Source organism: Anabrus simplex, chromosome 2 (assembly GCF_040414725.1).
Source record: "Anabrus simplex isolate iqAnaSimp1 chromosome 2, ASM4041472v1, whole genome shotgun sequence".
NCBI classification, from domain to species: domain Eukaryota; kingdom Metazoa; phylum Arthropoda; class Insecta; order Orthoptera; family Tettigoniidae; genus Anabrus; species Anabrus simplex.
In genome coordinates this window covers 480,279,188-480,297,544 of record NC_090266.1, presented here as the reverse complement: position 1 = coordinate 480,297,544, position 18,357 = coordinate 480,279,188, and the positions used below count along the sequence as shown (strand labels likewise).

General features: G+C 39.1%; 1 protein-coding gene across 3 annotated transcripts in view; it reads left to right on the top strand.

The window, feature by feature from the left end:
* LOC136864190 (protein SET) overlaps positions 1–18,357 on the top strand; it is a 267,970-nt gene that overhangs the window by 68,086 nt on the left and 181,527 nt on the right. The gene's annotated exons all lie outside the window — the stretch shown is intronic.

The following is an 18,357-nucleotide window of genomic DNA, read 5'->3' as shown; positions in this document are numbered from 1 at the left end:
CATTGTACCAACCGACTAATGCAACTTCTTGTTAGCATATTGTGTTTTGGCATATGCTATGATTTGGCGGCCTCTTTGCATGGCACATGTTCTGTGCTATTTTAAGGTGAATTTTGTATCCGTCATATTTTATAGTGATGAGAAAATTATGGTCCAATATCAATAGGGGAGATGAATTTTCTCAAGGTTTTGTACAGAACTGACTTCCAAACCTGAAGATCAGAAGAATATATCCCATATCCTTGTAGCTTTCCTTTCAGAGCATCCTTGGTGTCTTCCAAAAATTTGTTATTGAATACTGCTTTCAAATGGACATAATTTTCTCTTCAAAGTTTTCTATTAATGAAGCAGGAGATGCTTGAAGGTATGTCTTAACATTGCCGCATTTACTTTTGTTATTTTCTCCATTGCATAATTTACGTACCATGATTTTCTTAGTTGGAAGTGGATCGAAATGTTTTTTGCGGTTATTTCAGAATCCCGTTTTCTTGAGCATGTACCGTGCAATTCCACGCTTTGCGAGATATGGGCAACAATTGTGCTCTTTTTCAGGAGAGTGTAACCCTGACGTATCCATGGTACGTGCACTGCTCTGCTAAAGAAAGAATTGTGATTTGCTGAACATGTAGTATCATGCTGCACCCCATCAGTGTCATGACAACAGTGCAAAGATACGAACTTCTGTCTAAACTTACTTCTGTGCAGTACCTAAGGTTTACGAGGAACAAATTTTGAACTATTTGAAACTAAACGGAGTTGTTGACAGGGATATCTTCTGCTTGTGTATGAGAAATGATTACATTATTAATGTATTTTGGAATATTATAAAAACACCATTAGGCAACAGCACAAAATTGAACTTGTACGTAGATTTACGTTAGGACAACCGGCTGAAATGCCTCCTTATACACTCTACCCTGCTCTAATACTAGTAAGTCAAATACCTAACTTTCAAATTGAAATTTATATCGTATATCTTGGAGATATCCTATTCTGATACATCACGATTGAGCATGTCATCTGGAACTGTACCTAAAAGTATTGTAGCGAGTTGGTGGGGTAGTATGATCAATTAACACTAGACTGGTTGCTTCAATACTAAGATTTATTAGCTAGGCATTAAACTACACGAGACTACACACAACTTTCGCTCAACACACACACACTTATGCAGTTCATGCGCTCTCTCTCTCCCTTCGTTTCTCACTTGTTCTCACACTACACAGTTTTACACACACACAAGGTCCTGCGTCGCACGGCTACTCATTCTCTCCTTCGCCGACAGTCCGCACTGTAGCACACTAGTCCGATAATCACAGCAGTTCCCATACTTCACTACACTGGCAGTCGCTCACGACTGAACCATACCAACTTCTAACTCTAGTCTAACTCTCACTAACTCCAAGCAGGTCGTTCCTCTCTTATATACCTGCGCTGGCTCTTCTAGAATCGTCCAGATGCTGGATGGATCCAGGAACATCGGGAGATGGAACACTCCAGATTAATCGTGGAGTCATTTCCATACTCCTCTGCTACGGGACCGCGAGCGGAAGCGAGTGGGGCTGGCCTAGCACTTAAGCGCTGCTAGTGATTGGGGCAGTTGAACCGTAAGAGGTGGGTCTATACGGTGCCGGGCCGGGCCCACTGCCAGTTGACATGGCGGACGCTATGACCTTTACAGTATAACATCTTACTCAAAGACGAGAGATGTGCAATTGGTCATAAGTCCATAAACGTACGTTTATCCTACTCAGCCGTTCTCATGAGGCTCAGTTCCGTATCACACCATGTATCCCTTTCAATCTTATTACTCTCACTGTGTGATGAATCACTACTGCTCTGGCTGCTGTCAGTGATGTGATGAAATTTTTTTCCATAATATCATCTGCTAGGTCCTCCAGGTCCTCCTCTGTTCTTTGGTGGTCTGTTGAATGCAATCCTTCCAGTTATCTGCAGTTGTTAATTGACCTATCTTACTAAACTGTGTCCGCACATTATGGACGGAACTGGCCAATACACCACTTATCACTTAGTTTCTCTACCTCTTTTACTGCCAAACCAGGATTCTTATAAGATATAAATTTCATTTTTCTTCTGTATTGAAATCTAATTATAAGAAATAAATTGACAAGAGGGTCCATCTTTTCAATACAACATATTAGTACAGCCAAAACTGGTTAGGACGTTTTTGTGGGGACCGAAAAATAGTCTTAAAGAGGGTACGTGCAAAAAAGGAACTGAAAACAATTTTGCTGTTAAATTTCTGGTTAGTCTTGAATGTAAGAATAATTACGATAAAAAGAAAGAAACAAGTGTTCACAATTATAATTAATGAAATAAAGAAAGAAATAATACATTAAAAAAAAATACCAACATAGTAAAACTTCAAGGGCCGGGCTGAGTGGCTCAGACGGTTAAGGCGCTGGCCTTCTCACCCCAGCTTGGCAGGTTCGATCCTGGCTTAGTCCGGTGGTATTTGAAGGTGCTCAAATACGAGAGCCCCGTGTCGGTAGATTTACTGGCACGTAAAAGAACTCCTGCGGGACTAAATTCCGGCACCTCTGCGTCTCCGAAGACCTTAAAAAAGTAGTTAGTGGGACGTAAAGCAAATAACATTATTAAAACTTCAATGAAAAAAGTTCTTAGGAACCCGAACTGTACATGTCGCTTACAAGTATGTTTAAAATTGTCACAGGGAAGTCCAACATCTGGGTGATTTGCACAAGTTTCATGTGTGGTTTAGCATCCTCTCCATAACTGAATGTCCTGCAAACCACTATGCTTAACATGTTGAGTTCCAAGCGACCCCATTTGGGTACGTGAGAGTAGTAAATTTTTTGAGCTTCACGTCCCCATATGAGGTCGTACGTTCGTTCTAAATCGGGAGCTGTGCGAAACCATTTAGGTGCGCAGTAAGTATGTGCTTCGAAGCTGTATAAAGTCTCTTCCTGCCATCTGTTTGTTGTCTATTTAAGTACGTACTATATAGTCCACCTTTCATTCGTCAATTCCTGTTTTGGCGCGACCCCATATCGGTATGTCAAGAATGCTCTATAGATTGTCATTGTCTATCTTCTGCACGGATAGTTTATGTAAGTGTGCAGTGCTGTAAAATTCCTTGTCTTTTTTTAAGTCACTGTGAGTAAATCGAGCAGTAAGAAACTTAGTGCAGATAGTATGGATGATATATCGAACAAGTCAGACAATGATATAGATGAAGTACATAGTTAGTGATTTTGAACCCAGTACAAAGCAAATAGCGATCTTGCACGTTCATCCACATTCAGTCGGGCTGAGTGGCTCAGACGGTTGAGGCGCTGGCCTTCTGACCCCAACTTGTCAGGTTCGATCCTGGCTCAGTCCGGTGGTATTTGAAGGTGCTCAAATACGACAGCCTCATTTCAGTAGATTTACTGGCACGTAAAAGAACTCCTGCTGGACTAAATTCCGGCACCTTGGCGTCTCCGAAAACCGTAAAAGTAGTTAGTGGTACGTAAAGCAAATAACATTATTATTATTATTATTATTATTATTATTATTATTATTATCATCATCATCATCATCATCCACATTCATGAATTTCAATATGCAGCATGCACTTCCTCACTGTACTCCGGGTTTCCAAGCCAGCTGTTACAATAATTATGACCGTCTTCAACGATGTAGTCACTGGTTCCCATGTTGCACGATCATCGCTGCTAAGTCCTCTTACCCAAATTAAAAGTTATACAAATATAATTTTATACGTATTCCTTATTCGAAAACTACTAATTCTTCTTACAATATTATTCTCTTAAATCCTAATTTACCAAATTCATACAATTTTCACTGCTTTATATAACAACATTCTATACAAAAATTTCCTAACTTCAAATTGGAAGATCGTCATTTACAAACATTTCTTGACCTAAAATCGCGGATCGTACTTTTTTACAGCTCCAGTATGAAGAAGCTAACACATCTCTCGTAATCAGTGGCATATAACACGTTCCTGAAAAGGAAAAGGCAAGTATGATCGAGCGTCGGGACCGAAGCTACTGTATAAGTGCGACCCCATGTGGTTGCAATATTTTACCTAATATACATAGTAAGTTAACCTAATATCGATGGCCTAGAATGAAAACCTCGTATCTCACAAAGTTCTTCCTATCCATTACTTCCCTTAAGACTGGTTACGCCCCCCAGCCACACATGAATACGCAGTCCATCAGAACAATGTTCGTTGTGTTCTTTATTCCTATGCCGGTGTATGAAGGAAAATGAACCTTATCGTACCATACTATAGGAAAGTATGTCTGCGTGACGTATTTACTGACTCCTACAGTATAATTTTATAAGGTTCATTTTCCTTTACACATCAGCATAAGAAAATAAACCCAATGAAGATTGTACTGATAGACTGCATATTCATGTGTGGCTGGGAGGCGTGACCAGTCTTAAGGGAAATAATGGGGAAGAACTTTTTGAGATACGAGGTATTCAATCTAGGCCATCGATATCATACCCTCATTTCAGCGATCAGTTGCTTGTTTAAGCCTGTGAACGTTTTGGCACCTGGGAGTAACTTGATCTTATTAGCTCACGGCACTAGACGGCCATCCTATGAATTTCGGTCTGCCACTCAACGTGTTAAGTACGGTAGGCCTAATTTATGGACGTCGTTACACAATTCATTTATGAACGTAATAGTAAACAGCAATATGTCAGCTGTATATGTAAGTTCAGTAGGCCTAATTTATGTACATAAGTCACTCGGGAAAAAAACGCATCCATGTGTATGTGCGGGTGCACCCGCTTCCACTGACTTACACAATGGGTCGAGTGGTGCAAAACTCCCTGTGCTTTTCATTGGATTATTTTCAACACTTTTCAGTGTGGGTAATAGTTATGGACCATCATAGTCTTCGTTTACACTTGTGAAAATACTAAAGTAGTTCACATATGCTGTGTCCTTCACATTTTGTTAGAGATGATGATACGTACAATTTTGAGGATATTGTCAATAATGGGTCCAAACACGAGACCATTGGTATTTCCGACATTAAAGTTAAGTTCTTAATGTGCATTTCATTTTCCAGAACAACTGCTGTACGTCACACAGAAAAAGAAAAAACATACGAATAACTTTTAAGTTGAAAATCAGAAATACTCTGTGTCCAATGTGTAAGAGCGGGCCAACTTTTCTTCATCGTCTAAATCAGTTTCTACTTTTTTATAGGTACACTATCGGGTTCTGTAGTGATGTTGCGAGCACGGTCGATCCGTTGTGTATGATGACGTGCATAAAAACTAACTTCCAGTAACATGTAACTGTGGGCGTGAGACTGCGGCTCACAACAGACTGCCCGCTCAAACATTTCTCCGGTGCACTGTTACTCTCCGCCTCCGCATCATCTGAAATATACTATTTCAACAATAAGTTCTTAGTTTAGGCCTAGGTGGACCGCTGGCTAAGCGTGGAAGCGTGTCGAACCCACGCCGTTTGAAAGAAGCGTCACAAACGTAAAATTAAACACCAGCACGTCGGGCACAAAGAGAATAAGGCTGGCTTGGGACAGACGCTCCCTGCAGCTGTAGGCCGGCATGCAACCGCGCTCCACGGCTGTGAAATTAAGTTCTCAACCAAATCCTTACCCAGGCCAGTTGTCGCTGGTCTGTCGTGCGCGCAATGTGGCCGGTAATGGTAATTTAAATTTCTTATGGTGGAAGTTACGAATGTACTAAATAGTGACTTAATTGTGCTATTTAGGCATAGGACACATCCTCGGACTTCAGAATAATGGCGTAATAAATAGGGAAACTCATTAGAGAGGGTCGTTCTAACCATTTCCGACTGTAAATGATATTACATCAGTCTTGGGACTAGTTTCAGCTTAGTGGAGATCTTCAGCCAAATAAAAATTAAAGATTGTGATGGCTAAAACACATATATACTAGATAAAGACGATGTTTGCAGGAATAATTATAACATTAAAATACATATAATAACAAAAATTATGGTTATGACCTTGTCATAATATGTTGTCTTTAAGTTGACTTAGGGCCTAAGGCAAAGGAGTAAGTCTAGAAATTATAGCCAGAATTAGGAATGAATATATATACAGAAAAGAAATTAAAAGGAGAAAATTTGAGACTCACCTCTGTCTGATGAACAAGTACTGACTTGCTGGAGGAAGCATGCAGGCCCCCTGCTCAATATTGCAGAAAATTGTTTTATCCATCTGGAACAATTTTTCCATTTAAATGAAATTTCAGAGACAGCAAAAATTTTATTTGTCCCTTTAGTCCCTATTTTTAGTAATCATGTCTCAGATAATAATTCTTTCTTTTATAATCTCTTTTAAATTCCCCTCTCAGCAGCAGTCTTTCTTCCCTCATCCCTCAGCCCCTCCTTAGCCACCCCTTCTCTCTTACCCCTTCCCCCCTTCTTTACCCCTTCCCCCCCCTCTCACTATGTACTTCCTTTTTCCATTGCTTGTTTTCTACAGCAAGTCATTGCTTGTTCCCTATACACTATTTAGTTTAAATGGCCTGTAGTGACCGGCAGGTAGTACAGCGTTGAAATTAATGGATGGGTCTATTCGAACCATTCATCATATATGTAATTTATTGAATAGATAGTCTGCAACCAAAACATGTTTTTACAACTTGTCAATAACTACTAAACGAGATGAACAAATATAAAAGTTTTTGTTTTTAAACAGTCCATATTTTATCAGTCACAAGCAATTGAAAATTAAATCTCGGTCGATTCGACCCATTCTCAAGGGTTAAAGGTACACCAGGAAGTCCTTTGATGAAAGGCCTCACAAAATTTTGAGGTATGTTTCTACCAGGTGGTTATCTCTTCTACAGTGTGTATCAAGGGTCTTTAGAACAGTGGAATGCTCTTCTGTGAATCAGATTCTGATGAGGCCAACTCATAATTTCTGAAAGTTTATTAACAGTTTGAAAATCCATGTACTAAGCTTTACTTTTAGTTTCTTAGCTGTTCTTCCACTTTTCAACTCCTTAAATGTATTCCTCCAACAAGCAACACCAAACTTCATAAACTTCATTCAGAGTTAAATAATTTTATCGGTGCTTTATGGGAGCATCCTTTGTTCCAGAATCTCATAGTAATTTGCTAGCTGTGAAATTTAACACTGCTAAATTACAGAAAAGTTACTATGGGTTGGTCGTTGGGGCAAACGAAAGGTCTTACATGTGGGCAGTTTCTCTAGATGAAGCTACATTGAAAATGCTTTTTTCCGATGTCAGATTCTTCCGTACCAAAACATGGGAGTACATTGTCAATAAATTGCCATACTTCAGTTGCTGATATTTTCTAACTCAAACGATCCTTCAACCTCCACTCAGATATGTACTGCAAATCACCTGTTCTTCTAGCAGGTAAGAATCGTACAGTGCTTATATTACAATTTATGAATCTTATTGTTACGTCTGTATTCAGCAACATATACCTGTCTAAAAGAATGTTTCGTTAGGGTCCACCTTTTCAGTACAACATGTTATTTTATTAATTTAAAAATATGTTACATCATTACTATGTCTCAAGCGGGACATGTTTCGCCTATTTTTTAGGCATCTTCAGCCACTGTTCCTAATATCTGAGATCTATATTGCTAGGATCCTAGGCTTTGTTTATGATAAAATGCTTAAAATAGTTGAGCTAACATGAATTGTTCTGTTAAAAATGCTATGCTTACACATAATATATATTTTATGAAAACAACCTTGACATGATTGTTACACTTTAAAACAAGATTATATACTAGTTCAATCCAATGTTACTTATAATGATGTTGGGGTGGCGTGGATTGTTCATTCTGTATTGTCCAATGTGTGTGCAACCTTTGGAAATTTCACTGACTTAATTGTAACTTTTTGTGATTGTTTTTGAGATAAAATTTCAGTTGTGGTTTCGTGAGATGCTGTGGTCAGTTGTCTGTTTTTCTCCTTCGTTGTGTTGTGATGATTGAAGTTATGTAAAACGGCGGCCTGCTGTTATGTGGGACGGAAGAGGGGACTTCTCAAGGTCGTTCTTTTAGTTTTTGTGGACCTTATTGCTTATTAAAGGGTTGACAGTAGTGGACTGAGAGTCCATAATGAGAAAAGTGTCATCGTTGTGAAGTTTATGTAGATAAAGTATAAAATGGGGTTGCTAAGCGGAATCTTACTCACCCCCTCTCTTCTCGTGTGGCTGGGTTGCTCCTGTGATCCTTTCTGTCTGACTGGCAGTAGGTAATGCTCTGTGGATCGTATTGTATCTCAGTGTGTGTTGCGTGGAGGGGTGTGGGTTATGGAGGGAAGGGCATTGGCTCTTGTCGGAGAAGGGGGTCTGTCTGTCTGTCTGGGCAGGACTGTTACCAAGGCCCCACACCGTTGGCTGCGCAGAAGCGTGTGACTGGGGAAGACATGTCCATGCACGTACCGCCATGTTGCGGGTGCTCCTCAGCTTGACTCGGAGACCGTATGGAATTCATGCTTTAACTTACATTTCGCACACATGAAAACATTCGCCTTATAAAATTGACAGCCTACACAGACTACCTTGTACACACGCAATAAATATACATAATATCAAGATTGTGGTAATATTAAAATATACTTCTGTATAAAAACAATCTACACAAATCCTTTGGATAGCCTATAGGTGGCGCACTGAAAAAAAAAAAAAAAAAAAAAAAAAGAAAGAAACCTTTAGCAGACTGAATAAGACTGAAAAATACACTACTACAAAAATACTCTAGCGGTACCTCGAAAATGATCATGTCGCTCACTTTAATATAAGGGTGATGTTTGTAACTGATGTGTTTGAACATTGTACGTATGGCAAGAAGGCCAGACTCAAAGGACGAGAATCACGTGGTAATCTGTCTCTTCAGAAATCTAGGATCAGCAATTATTTAGCTGTATTGTAAATATGAAGACATTTTCAAAAAGCGGTCTACAACTTAAGCATGATTACATATTGTGAGATAAAATTTACCTGTCTCTCGGCAGACTGGAGAACACACAAATTAAATATTTACAAACTCATTTACCGATAACAGTAATCTTCATTATCAACAAAAAAGGAAACCTGTGTAATAAAATCTTTCTATGAAAGGCACATAGCTTATGATTTCTCTCAGACAAGTCATTACAGCAAATTTTACTCAATTATCTGAACAGATTGTTTAAAAAGTACATGACTGCAGAAATCTTTCTAAAACAATCAGATACATGTTTTTTTTTCATTTTCTGAATATGAAATGCCGGCTGTGCGGTGTAGGCTTAGCGCGTCTACTTCTTACGTGGAGGCTCCGCGTTAAATCCCCGGCCAGGTCAGAGATTTGTACCTGGATCTGAGTGCCAGTTCGAGGTCCACTCAGCATACGTGATTACAATTGCTGAGCTATCTGACGGTGACATAACAGCCGATAGGATTCGCCGTGTTGACCACATAACACCTCGTAATCTGCAGGCCTTCAAGCTGAGCAGCGGTTGCTTGGTAGGCCATGTCCTTTCTGGCCTGTTGTGCCATGGGGTTTGGTTTGGTTTGGGTATGAAATAACGTAATTGGATGAGTAGAAGTTAAATAATCATGTTTGTGTGATTTGGATTTAGGTAAATGCTGCCTGACATTCATTACACTGATGCTAGTATTCTATTGTGTATTCCTTAAAATGAAGTTAATGTCTAGGGTTAGTTTAAGTTTCTCTGCGTGGTTTAGGCTTAAGTTCTATTTTTTACAATTTGCTTTACGTCGCACCGACACAGATAGGTCTTATGGTGACGATGGGATAGGAAAGGCCTAGGAATGGGAAGGAAGAGTCCGTGGCCTTAATTAAAAGTACAGCCCCGGCATTTGCCTGGAGTGAAAATGGGAAACCATGGAAAACCATGTTCATTGCTGCTGACAGTGAGGTTCGAACCCACTATATCTCGGATGCAAGCTCACAGCTGCGCGGTTCTAAGCGCATGGCCAACTCGCCCGGTTAGGCTTAAGTAAGAATGTTATCATTTAAGATGTAAAACCCTCCTCACCATATTATCTTCTTAAATATTACTCCTTTTACAAACTCATTCTGAATTAACATTATCTGAGCACATAAAAATTGAAAGTGCGTTCTAACTTTTCTCTAATATGAGCACCAGGATTTACACCGGAAAGAAAATAAAATGAAATTGAAAGTAAAGCACTTGCAAACAAAAATGATAAACATCATAGTGAAACGTTAATTTGATTAGCGTTTTCTAATGCAGACTAGGATCGACAAGATTGTAGTGAGCTTTGTTTAGACTTAATATTGTCAGATTTTTCCTGGAATAGCGTATTAACAATTGTATTCTTTTATTATAAAGCAAGTCGGAAAATTTGGAGAAATTAAGACATACAATATTAATAAATCATTTTTCAGATAATTGATAATTTGAAGCAATACCTTACCCTAATATTAGAAGGTTTTATCAAGTTGTATCAATCATATCTTGCGGATTCTAGGCCCAGGTTTATCAAATTTCTAATACTGCTACACAGTTTTGTGTGAAAATATGTAGTCTTTTTCAGAACAGCTTTTTAGCTCTAAACAATTATCCCCGATGAATTGGAAAAAGGAAAACAAGAAAAAGAAGCCTAAATATTCTAAATTTCATGATCCTGCGTTTTCTGAATCGACCACCCTATAAGCTCTTTAGTTCTCGATTATGGTAAATGAAAGTTATTTTTTAACAGTTCAGTTTCTACTCACTTGTGAAAAGAAATACCAGATCCCTTCTGATAGCAGTCTGTACAAATGAAGGCTGCACACGAATTCACCCTCGTGTATATCTTTCCATTCCACAGGTAATGGCTAACTTTAGGCTTAATATTGCCGGTCGATTTAACTAACGTAATGTATCAGCTCCCACATTCCTTGAAAATATTTGACAATATATTATCACTCCGTCACACATAATACCAACAGGCATGATTCAAATCGAAAATATGCAAGGGTATTAAACATTACCAAGTGCTAGCCATGCATTTGAAGCTGAAGCGCCCGCAACATGGCGATGTGTGAAAGTGTTCAATATTCCGCTTAGCATCAGCACGCTCTGTGAGTCTAGATAAGTAATATTAAAGTCTTTGACTGTTACATATGGAGATCTGTTAATGTTTTGGAACATGTTCCCTTTTACTTTTAAAATTTTTATAAACATGCGATCTGTTCACAAAGAGGATTTTTAGCCTCTATGATGCCATTTAAATTATGGTTTCTGTTGAGAAACTTATCTATGAATATTTAAATGTTTTCAAACTCTTCCATCATTTTGCATTTCTTCATTCTCTAGTATGGTTAAATCTTGTTCTGTGATTGTGTAGACATGTCCTGTTTCTTTCATATGGACACTCTGCCGAGAATTTATGGTGTTTGTTTGCATTAAAGTGTTCCAAGTGTCTTGTTGAGAAACTTCTTGCGGTTTGCCCGATGTATGAAACAAAACATTGGGCACGGGTGAGTTTATAGATCCCTGATCCTGAGTATTGATCTTCGTTGGAGTTTACACTGTTCTGATTTAGGAACATGCCCTGGTTGGTGTTTTGTGTTTTTAAAAGAAATTTTGAAGTTGTGTTTCTTAAACGGGTTAGACATTTGACACATGGGATTGCTGTAAGTGAAAGTGGCAAATTTGGCCTTTTTTGTTTTTTCATAATTAACATAATTTATCTATTTCTAATTTTTCTTATTTGATTGACCATTTGGATGTTGAACCCATTGATCTTGGCCATGTTCTGTAGGTACTGTAATTCTTTGTTGAGGTCTTTGGGTGTGAGGGGTATTTTAAATGCTCTATGTATTAGGCTGTGGTAGGCTGCCTGTTTTTTAATGTTGGGATGTATTGAGTTATTCTTGATTGTGTTTTGTGAAAATATTGGCTTTCTATAAATATGTTACTTGAAATTGTCGTCTTTTCGTGTGATGGCGATCTAAAATATTTATGGAACTATTGCTTTTGCCTTCTGATGTGAATTTTGTTTTGATCTAACGAGTTGAGGTTTTGGAAAATGTTCGTACTGTTGTTGAAACTTCGGTGTATGATGATGAACGTGTCATAAACATAGCATATCCATAGATTTAAACCTTGTATTTTCGTTACAATTTGTGCATGTTCTAAGTCTGTTCTAATGTCTACTAAGATTGCTGACGCTGAATCTTCCATTAATCAACCTTTCTGACAATGTATTTTCTTGTTGGAGGTGAAAGAATTGTTGTCGAGGACAAAATTTAAAATTTATATGCATTCATAGATTTCCATTACGCTGAGGCGGCCGTGTTTAGTTAAATTGTCTTCGATGTTGACTGTTTTCTCTTGTTGGAATGTTTGAAAACATATTGGAGACGTCAAAGGGACACATGACGTGGTTTGGTAGTACTTTCAATTTTTGTAACTTTGCAAGAAAATGACTGGAATTTTTCAGTGGAGGAATTTTATGAAGTACTGTATAATCTCGAATACCACCCGCATTTTTAAATTTTTTTTTTATATCGCTTCCAAAATTGGGTGCGAGTCTTATTTAAAATTTTGGGAAATTTATCTTTCCGAATGCGCGATCAGGCATCACCGCCGGGGCAGCTCGACAGCAATGCTGTCTCCGCTCTCAGTATACGCTACTTCCGCGCTTAGTGTCAGTCTCACGCATGTTCTCAGAGTATCGACATGAATTCCACAAAGCGCCTGCAATCTTTTACTGTGAGTGGTTTCTGAAAGTAGTTTGGGAAGCCGAAATGATTGGAATTCATGCCGCCAGTAGGAAATACAATATTGACGACTCATGTATTCCCAATTGGAGAAAGAAGAAAAATGTGCTATTAACATGTAGTGGTGATCGTAGAGCTTTTCCTGGACTGAGTGTGCAGTTTCCAGAAATTGAAGAAAACTTTATAAATATGTGGCAAAAAGGCGGGAATTAGGATATGGTGTGTCAACCGAAATGTCAGCTAAAGGCATTAGAGATGGCAAAGAAACTCATCGGAAGGGTTTAAGGCAAGCCGAGGATGGGTTTGTAATTTTTATAAAAGAAATAGGTTGAGCATATGAAGGCATACCTCAATTTCGCATAGTCTTCTTGGTCCCTATGATGAAAAGTGATTGTCTTTTCAGCGTCACATAATTCGGTTGCGGAAGGAAAATACATATTTGCTTTCCCAAATTGGCAATGCAGATTAGACGCCAGTCTACTTTGATACGCCAATGGACAGGACTGTGAATAAGGGTGCAGAAAGTGTTACCATTAGAACAGGTAATGAAAAACAACGGTGTATGGTAACGTTGTGTATTCTCGCCGACGGAACCAAATTGCCGCCGTACATTTTTCTCAAGCGAAACAAGCTTCCTTAAATTCTACCTGCTAGTGTTATAGTCAGATCTCAGAACACTGGCTAGATGGACAGTTCACTTGTGGAAGACTGGGTAAAGTGTGTCTGGCAGCGTCACCCTGGTGCATTATTGGGAAAACAGAGCTTGCTTGTTCTCGACAGTTACCGCAGCCACACAACAGACCCTGTGAAGATACATATTAAGGATGGGAAAACCAACCTAGCAGTCATTCCAAGCGGAATGACGTCTATGCTACAGCCTCTGGATGTCTGCGTGAACCGTCCATTTCAAGCAGCCTTGAAACAGCTCTATACGGAATGGATGGTGGCTGATAATCACACACTGACGCCTGGAGAACTCGTATGGATGAGCTGCAGGAAATGTAGCATTTCTAATGCTGTGGATGGCAGTGATGATGACATTTTGTGGGAAGGTGGTGATGATGAAAGTTCTGAAGTTGATACTGATGATGAACTCGTTGGATATCTTTCTGGAAATGTTTGTTTACATTTATTTGTGTTTGCTAATCATTCTATGTGTGTTAATAAAGAATGTAAATAGTTTTGACTTCACTTTTTTGTTTTTAAAATTTTGTTATTTAAATGGTTCAGAAATGGTGCATGGTGTGGGTTACTGTAGTCACGTCCTAGTTTGTGAACCATGGCCAATGACTGACTGGCCTAATAAGTGGTCCTAAGAGTCGGGATACCAGTTGCTATGGAATGGGAGTGGGCATCTCGGACATATTCTGAGTCATGGCCCTCCTTGTGCTCAGGCGGTTGGGACTACACAATTCACCGGTGGTACATAACCCGTTAGAGGAGAGATCCTCACTTGGACTATGTGCAAGTAGGGTAGCATCCTGCTTCATGAATTTACCGAGCTCAGAACATTTTAAGCAAGCCTCGGACGTATGTGAGTAACGGAGTCCCACTCCGATTTGACAGGCGAGTATCTCCTTGGACACAACTTGGCAAACAAAATGGAATTCGATGGGGAGCTGTCATTATTAATGGCGCTTATGGAAGAAAGAAAGTAGAACTGGCTGAGTCAGCAAAGAGGATGCATCTGGATGTGCTAGGAGTAAGTGATATTCGGGTAAGGGGAAATGAGGTAGAGATTATAAAGTGCACATGGCGGGTGTTAGAAAGGGAAGGGCAGAATCTGGGTTAGGGCTTTTTATCAGGAATAACATTGCATGCAACATAGTTTCTGTTCGGCACGTAAATGAGCGAATGATGTGGGTAGATTTGTCAGTTGGAGGAATTAGGACTATAATTGTGTCCGTGTATTCACCATGTGAGGGTGCAGATGAGGATGAAGTCGACAAGTTTTATGAAGCATTGAGCGACATCGTGGTCAGGGTCAACAGCAAGGATAGAATAGTGCTAATGGGCGATTTCAATGCGAGAGTTGGGAATAGAATTGAAGTATACGAAACGGTGATTGGTAAATGTGGGGAAGATATGGAAGCTAATGGGAATGGGAAGTGTTTACTGTACTTCTGTGCTAGTATGGGTTTAGCAGTTACGAATACATTCTGCAAGCATAAGGCTATTCACTGCTTCACATGGGAGGCTAGGGGTACCAGATCCATAATAGACTATATCTTAACTGACTTCGAATTCAGGAAATCTGTTAGAAATGTACGAGTTTTCCGGGGATTTTTCGATGATACAGACCACTATATGATCTGTAGTGAACTAAGTATCTCTAGGCCTAAGGTAGAGAAAGTGAAATGTGTCTGCAAACGAATAAGGGTAGAAAATCTCCAGGATGAGGAAATTAGAAGTACATGGATATGTTTAGTGAGAAGTTTCGAACAGTGGAGAGTAAGCAGGTTCAGGATATAGAAAGAGAATGGGTGGCATACAGGGATACACTTGTAGAAACAGCAAGGGAATGCCTAGGAACGACTGTGTGTAAAGATGGGAAAAGTCAAAAATTTTGGTGGAATGATGAAGTGAGAGCAGCTTGTAAACGTAAAAAGAACGCTTATCAGAAATGGCTCCAGTCAAGGGCCGAGGCAGACAGGGATTTTTACGTGGATGAAAGAAACAGAGCGAGATAAATAGTTGTTGAATCCAAAAAGAAGTCGTGGGAAGATTTTGGTAATAACCTGGAAAGGCTAGGTCAAGCAGCAGGGAAACCATTCTGGACAGTAATAAAGAATCTTAGGAAGGGAGGGGAAAAGGAAATGAACAGTGTTTTGAGTAAGTCAGGTGAACTCATAATAGATCCCAGGGAATCACTGGAGAGGTGGGGGGAATATTTTGAACATCTTCTCAATGTAAAAGGAAATCATCCTGGTGGTGTTGCGAATAGCCAAGCTCATGAGGAGGAGGAAAATTATGTAGGTGAAATTATGCTTGAGGAAGTGGAAAGGATAGTAAATAAACTCCATTGTCATAAAGCATCAGGAATAGATGAAATTAGACCTGAAATGGTGAAGTATAGTGAGAAGGCAGGGATGAAATGGCTTCATAGAGTAGTAAGATTAGCATGGAATGATACCTACAGATTTGATAAAAGCAGTAATTGCACCTATCTATAAGCAAGGGAACAGGAAGGATTGCAACAACTATCGAGGTATCTCATTGATTGGTATACCAGGCTAAGTATTCACTGGCATCTTGGAAGGGAGGGTGCAGTCAGTCGTTGAGAGGAAGTTGGATGAAAACCAGTGTGGTTTCAGACCACAGAGAGGCTGTCAGGGTCAGATTTTCAGTATGCGCCAGGTAATTGAAAAATGCTACGAGAGGAATAGGCAGTTGTGTTTGTGTCGTAGATCTAGATAAAGCATATAGCAGGGTACCGAGGGAAAAGATGTTCGCTAAACTGGAGCCTATGGAATTAAAGGTAGATTATTAAAATCAATCAAAGGCATTTATGCTGACAATTGGGCTTCAGTGAGAATTGATGGTAGAATGAGTTCTTGGTTCAGGGTACTTACAGGGGGTAGACAAGGCTGTAATCTTTCACCTTTGCTGTCCGTAGTTTACATGGTTCATCTGCTGAAAGGTATAAAATGGCAGGGAGGGATTCACTTAGGTGGGAATGTAGTAAGCAGTCTGGCCTATGCAGGCGACTTGGTCTTAATGGCAGATGTGCCGAAAGCCTGCAGTCTAATATCTAGAAACTTGTAAATAGGTGCAATGAGTATGGTACGAAAATTAGCCTCTCGAAGACTAAATTGATGTCAGTAGGTAAGAAATTCAACAGAATTGAATGTCAGATTGGTGATACAAAGCTAGAACAGATCAATAATTTCAAGTATTTAGGTTGTGTGTTCTCCCAGGATGGTAATATAGTAAGTGAGATTGAATCAAGGTGTTAAGCTAATGCAGTGAGCTCGCAGCTGCGATCAACAGTATTCTGTAATAAGGAAGTCAGCTCCCGGACGAAACTCTCTTTACATCGGTCTCTTTTCAGACAACTTTGCTTTACGGGAACGAAAGCTGGGTGGGCTCAAGATATCTTATTCATAAGTTAGAAGTAACAGACTTGAATGTAGCAAGAATGATTGCTGGTACAAACAGGTGGGAACAATGGCAGGAGAGTACTCGGAATGAGGAGATAAAGGCTAATTTAGCAATGAACTCGATTTGGCTTCGGTGGTGGGGTCATGTGAGGCGAATTGAGGATAGGTTACGTAGGGGAATAATGGACTCTGTTATGGAGGGTAAGAGAAGTAGAGATAGACCAAGACGACAATGGTTAGACTCGGTTTCTAACGATTTAAAGATAAGAGCTAAATGAGGCCTGAACACTAGTTGCAAATAGAGTATTGTGGCGACGTTTAGTAAATTCACAGATGCTTGCAGATTGAACGCTGAAAGGCATAACAGTCGATAATGATTATGTATGTATGTTCTTTCAAAATGAGGGCGCGGGTCTTATTTGGTCACGGGTGGTATTCGAGATTATATGGTATATAATATTTTTTGAGAAAACTGCGTATAAACTGTCAATTCTTGTATGTTGGACTACCCCTACTGTTGACTGCTCTGATGGGAACTTCATTTTTTTAATATATTTTTTTAAGAGCTCTAGCAGTTGGTATACTGTGATTCCTGTTCGTTTAGTAAAAAGGATGAATTTTTTAGCAAAATCTTGAGATTGCTTTGGATTCGGGCTGTGGGATCCTTGTTGATTGAAGAAAAATAATCGTCTGTGAGAAAGGCTTCTGTCTTATTTATGTAGTCGTTCTTGTTCATGATTATTGTGGTACAGCGCTTGTCTGCTTTTGTTATGGTTACGTCATTCTACTGTATTTTATTTTATATCTATTTATAGTACAAGTATGCACAGGAAATTGATTGTCACTTCAGGAGATTGTGTAAGTGATTTCTAAATTTTGACAATTAGCAGTTAAATATATCAATATCCACTTTGTTTCGAATTCTTGACATTTGGTGTATTGGCCCATTGAATTCATAGTTAGGTCTATGCCAGTGTGTAGACAATGTATTTTTAAACCTAATGCATCCGTCTGGTATATGTAAGTTAATTTTTTCAAAGAGTTGTGTGGCAATTCACCAAGCTGTTAAGCAATTTAAAAAGGAAAAGTGTATTCAGGAATTCATAGCGTTGTGACAGACTGTTGATTTAAAGACTGTTGTAGGGCTGTATAACAAAAATTTTCATACGGGGAACTTGCTCTGAATGAATATGAACAAAGAAATTTGTTCTTCTGAATCTAATCCCTGGATAGAGGTTAAATAAGAAGGGTTCCTAGAGGTGTACAGTATTAAAGTATAAGGCCTACCATAGATACATACAGCAATCGATAGGTAGCTAAGTTTGAAAATTCTCTTGGATATCTAATAATACAACCCAGTCCTTGTAATGATTTCTTACAAATATTTTCAATATGTTCTTTAAATGATACATTATAACTGAACAAAACACCAAGGTTGTTACCTTGTGATACAGGGGATAGAATGTTATTACTCAATTTGTACTGAAATGATCACAAGGACAATTAATTTGCATTGTCAGCAAACAAAC